This window comes from Rhipicephalus microplus, chromosome 2, assembly GCF_043290135.1.
Source record: "Rhipicephalus microplus isolate Deutch F79 chromosome 2, USDA_Rmic, whole genome shotgun sequence".
NCBI lineage: Eukaryota > Metazoa > Arthropoda > Arachnida > Ixodida > Ixodidae > Rhipicephalus > Rhipicephalus microplus.
In genome coordinates this window covers 155,411,035-155,417,131 of record NC_134701.1, presented here as the reverse complement: position 1 = coordinate 155,417,131, position 6,097 = coordinate 155,411,035, and positions in this window count along the sequence as shown.

The window sequence follows — 6,097 nt, the reverse complement described above, 5'->3', positions numbered from 1 at the left end:
TGCAAACGCTTAAACTCTTCGTTTACGGAGATGGTGAATTTTTGCTTACAGAAAAAGGCGTACGAAACAAGGAACACAGAAATAAACCTTCCTTACTTCCGTACTAATTACGGCTTTCAGATGCTTCGGCGTACTCTCCTACGATTTAAAATATTTATATTACCACAGGTATAGATGTGTCTCATCGAAGTGCCGCAAAATAAGCGGCTCTTTTTGATGTGGAAACCATCTAGTTATTTATAGGTGCAGAAGATCGCATCAGGTCGCTTTCTTGTGTAAGCTATGTATCGAACACGTTTTTCAGTTTTCTTTTTTTAGATGCGGAGCATCTTATACTCGCGCCTTGTAGTGCGCCGTCCGCGCCGTCCGCACCGCTTCTCAAACATTCGACAGCTGACGCGCGCGCATGCGCCGTCGCCCACTCTTCCACCATCTGTGCATCCCTTCCTCCTCTACACACCGCGCGCGCTTCACTCCTCCACCATCTGTGCACCCTTCCTCCTCTACACACCGCGTTCGACATCTACAATTCTCCTGATTCTCCAGTGGACGCGCATGTGGCGTCGCGCTTCGAGAACATTCAACAGCTGACAGTGCATGCGCCGTCGTGCTGTATATATACTCAAGGTCGGCGCTCGCTCGCTCAGTTGCCGCTCGTCGGTTGGTTTGTACGGCGCGTCGACGTCCAAGGTCGCGGTGAAATGAATTCCAACCAATCCACAAACACAATGATCGACGTCCCTTCGACCAGCGCCGCCCTTTCGCATACGTGTGTACGTGTTCACTCATTTAACACCCCCTCCTACAACCACGTTAACCAATTTAGCCATCGACCCAAGTAAGTCGCAATTTAACACCCCATTTCACAACCACGTTAACCAATTTAGCCATCGACCCAAGTAAGTCGCACTTTAACACCCCGTTAACCAATTATATGGTCCGCATCCTCCTCAGTGTTCCCCCGAGGGAAGCTGCGGGCAATTTTTTTTCCATGATCTTTGCGCAAAACAATGTGACAGGTTTAGGGGAAAAAAGTATATCATATTGTGATGTCCTGTACGAGGTATACGATATTGTGATGATGTTGTGATGGGGGGAGGAGGGTGCCTTCAGCTGCTGCCATTGTTCTCAAAGGAGGCGAAGGACCCCGCACGGCGTCATTATGGCTTTTTCTTCTGCCTTTCCGAAAAAAATTCTACTGCCTTTCCGAAAGTCGAGATTAACTATTGTGTATCAATATGAGTGGGCGCGATTTCTTTTAGGCATGCACACGTTGAGACTCACTATGTATGATTGCCTTGCGGTAAATGAATACGTGTGTGAAAAGAAACCTACGCCTGAGGGCTTCCTTGGGGCTTCAGTCCATAAATAACTTAGGTCCATTATCATTTTTTCCAATTACGCACACACACTCGCTACTGTGAAAGGAGTGGGAGCATTGTCATCACTAAATATGGCTACGTTTTATTGCGAATCAGACCGGGAACACCGCAATAAACTACAAAAAGAGTAGCAGACGACGACCAGATATTATGCCAATTGCGAAACTGGGGTTGGCTGTGCGACCTTAGCGTAATGTATACGCTAGCCAATTTTTTTGTAGCTCTCTCTATGTAGCGAATAGCAGGACAGACTTTGCAGTAAGATAATATGATAAGAGCCATAGGCGTAGGTTTTTCATACAACTCCGCCGGAATATAAAAGCTTGCTTCCCCCCCCCCCCCCTTCTCCAAGCATGAAGCTATTCGACGGTGAAGTGTGAAGGTGGATGCGAGCCCTCACCTAAAGTTTACGCCTGTGGTATGAAGGACAACAGCACCACTCATTGTTTACCTTTGAATATATTCTCGGGCCATCACCGAAACAATATACCCGCAAGCGTATTAACGCGACAGCGCTAAAGAGCTCGTTTTGCAGAAATTCCGATGTCGGCGTCGTTAGTTAAGAGCGAAAAATTATCATTCTTGCGTGACCGAAAATTGAGAAAGATGCAAATAACATAAACAATAGAAAACTCTAGTTCTGCATGGGTATCGAACCCGGCTCTTTTGTGTGGCAAGCGGGTGCTCTACAGGGCCACGCGTCTGTTGGTGAATGAGGTGAAAATAACTTCTTCTGCTCGGAAATGCAGTGAAACACAATACAACATAAAATAAATGATGCATGGTCGGAGCGTTTCTTGATATATAGTGTCAGAACATGGGGCTATCATAATAACTTTACCGTTTAAAGCCACTCACCCGAACACGTTGATGCGCTCTTAAGGCTACGAATAGTGGGTGCATAGCAAGTTCGGAAAGATTTTATAAAATGTCTGAAGCACGCACAATAGGAACAGAACGTCGCCATCGCGTTCAACTCTTAAAGGAGAAGCTGAACATTGCACTTGTATAGAACTGAGCAGAAGTGTACTTTTACACTGCCCATTAAAATGAATACTCGCCATGGCTACATACCCATTGTTAAGGCACTCAGATGCAATATTTGTATGTGAAGATCCGCGTCATCTTTCGTACGACATTTTACAGAGAATGCTACGAATGCGTAAATTCATAAGACATTTAGCACAATTAGTTACCTACACCACTCTTCCCAGCCGGTCTAAGACTTTTTAAATTAGTCGACAAGGCTAGTTGGTTATGCCCACAAAAGATAAACAAGACCAAAATGCACGACTACGAAGAGAAAACACGCAGGATGCATGATGTACAAAAAAGAGAGAAAAAAAAATGTCATTCTTGTGTGGCGATTTTCGTACTGCTCAATCGTAAGCTAAATGCAGCTCCATACTGTGGAACTTGACGAAGTGCTCAGAAGTGCACGTGCAACCCAGTGACTCCCGGCTGCAGAGTTCCTACTGCTCCGTTTAGAATACCTTTCATGACGTCACTGTTTGAGTCAGGCATGTGGAGTTTCCCTGGAACAAATAGAGTTTGGTAAGGTATGATTCGTCAACTCGGTCTGCGACACGCGTGTTACTTCTTACTGTACCTTATCCCGTTTGTTACGGCAGTCGAGATACGTGTCATGTTAAGCGAGTTACGGCAGGTTGTCCTCCCTAGTGATGTAACGACGATGGCGCCGGAGGAAGGAGGAGGAGGAATAAACTTTACTTTTCAGAAAGGGGAGGGGAAATGAAGGAAACTAAGTTCGACGGGGGCTATGTTAGCACCGAGAACATAGAAGGCTTTATCCAGCTCCAAATGAAGCATTAACCGCGGGCCCAAGCGACTACGCTGCGAACGGCTCAGAATCATTGTATACTCAGCTCGAGTAGGCTGGCCGTAATAGTAAAAGGTGAAAAGCTACACAAGTGTATTAACTGTGGCCTAGCACAGGCAGGACAAGACCAGGTATCATGTGCTGGCCCCATAAATTATCCACCCGAAGAGCTCTTGCAGCCACCTCCCTCACCGGAAGCCTGGAAGAGGTCCTTAAGGAGCCCGAATTTGCGCCGGAGCAATCGTGTGCTTGTCCAGGTGGTGGCGCTTTCTCTGGCACGGTGCAGTTATGAGGCATATTTATCGGAAGCGTTTTTACGTTTTTCATTCAATTACTCGGATTAGTTCAGCGTTAATTCAATCAATCAACACCACATATCTATCTAGACATAAAGGTGACGTTGGCTATACTGTTTCACACACCGATTGCCATACTCCAGATGACTGCTTTTCACTGTGGAAATTTCAATTCAGCGGTGGCAAAGAATGGCCACAGTAGTCAAACTTTCAGGACCTTGAAAGCTACTTCTGGAAGGTGCCATTAGACGAACAAAGAGCTGCCGCTGTGCAGAAATATACGATGCTTATTTTCCTCTATTTAGTCGATGCTCTCTCGATCTACAGGGTATTTTATTAATGACTGTATACTACTTGCAAAAATACACTCTAAAAATATCGAGTGAAAAATGGTGTCTTTTTGTCCCACAACAATATTCGTCATCAGGCTTGCGTGCGCTTCCTTTCTTGAAAACTCGGTGCTGGCCACTTTCCTATCGAGAATACAATATAACCCTGATAATGGGCATGTCCATCGTGACCGGAATTTACCGGGCGCGGGGCGATAGCGCAAGGATGTAACGCAATATAGATGACGATTATTGTTGTGGGACAAAAAGACACCCTTTTTACTCGCTCTTTTTTTAGAGTGTAGAATGGCAGACCCTCAATACATCACTTGTGAGAAAATGCTGCGCTTCGTTGCTGCATGAGGCCGTCAACGGTACCTACGCACTCGTAAGCCGATGTCTGTAGAGTCGTGGCCTGTTACGATGCCGTGATCCGCGCACAAAGGGTTTCTACGGAGTTTTTTAAACAACAAAAAAAAAATTAAGTATTCGCGCAGCATGTACGTTGCATCGAATAACCGGATCAGTCGTTTGGCATTGCTCGCTGCCAAGTCACCAAACGCACTTGACCCTAAATTGAATATTAAAAATTTTGCTGTGTTTATTTTGGTCCACAACTTAACTGTCCAGTGCTTAGCGGCCTCACGTGAGGATACCTACATGAAAATTCATAAGTGACATCGAATTGCACTTAATCCTTCCGTTCCACATTGATGTCCTCATGCAAGCACAGAAGAAGGTTTTACATGTATACCACAGATGTCACTGCGTGTCCATGGTATGCTCTGATGTAATTTATCCTCGAGAAACGACAAACTGCCTCTCCTAAGCAGTCGTCGAACTATCAGCTGCACAACAACAACAAGAACAACAAACTTGTAAACGGTGGATGCGTTCGTTTTTTTTATACATTTATTTAGCGTTCCAGATGTTTGGTATTATTTTATGACCACAAAGATGTTCTCAAGCGTTGTTAATGAAATCTGATGGCAGAAACAACACACGAGTGCCGCTATTCTCATGTGAAGACACTGTGCGGCTGGAGTTCCGTTGCCCAGTAATAATGCGCTAAAATTTAGAATAATTTGTTTGACGAGCAAGATTTTAAAAGTATCGTAGATTCTAACCTGTAGCACCTGAAAAAATAAAGCGCAAAGCACGAGGAAGCACCTGTGCGCGCACTTCAAGTTATAACACAGCCGCAGCAAAATGGCTGAATAACTTACCGTTATCCATGTTGTGTCCACTTGTGCTGACTGTGAGCGTAAAGGGGCGATGAGGAAGTGCATATACAAATATACGTGCACGATTGAGATGCCGAAGCTTTCCTTCAAAAAAAAAAAAGAACTCATAATAATAATAATAATAATAATAATAATAATAATAATAATAATAATAATAATAATAATAATGATAATAATAATAATAATGCAGCTTCGCAGTAAGTATGCCAAGCCAGAAGGATTCGCGCAGATGGGCGGCCTTTTTTGTTTGTCTTCGACTCGTTTGTTTGTTTCTTTGAAAATAGGGTTGATACCCCCTCAGAGATATTGACCAATGAAGCCTAGCTTTTTTTTCGACTTTTTTCTTTCTGCTTGTACTCTTCAGTTGCTTCTGTTTTTTTTTGCTCTTTTATTTTTAATCGTTTCTGTTTTTCTTTCAATTTTCTTTCTGTTTAACTCTTGCTTCCTATTAGGAGGCTTAGTTGCATGCCTCCAGCGGGCCGTAAAGAAACTAATGACTGTGCCCAAAACATTGCCGATTTTAAACTGTCCTAGAATGCCAGTTGTGAGTATGCAGTTGTTACTGTGCCAACTATGCCTTAATTCTTCTTTCCACGAATCAGCCAAGAGCCCACAACGCGTTCGTAAGGAAACACGCGAACCTACGCAACTGCTCAATTATTTAAAGCTCTTGCAGCTGATGATAACTAAATATTTCAGGGTGCTCTAGAATGGGTGGACCTTTGAATTTCACAGTCGTTGCGTAATTAACACGTTTTGATGTCTGGTGCGATTCTGCGCTTCTGCCACGGAATAGTGAACGTGGTAAAGAGACCTTTTTTTTTTGGCCACTCTAATATTCTCCAGTTGGCTGACATTCCCCGTACCACCATCACATTTACTAGTGGTTACTACAGTTAATTTCCAGCACAGAATTGATTGGTTTAAACGAAAGGTAAGCATGAGACGCGGTGCTGATGTTTGTGTTTCATTACGTCTCTGTGACAAGCGACGGGCAGCATTTGTG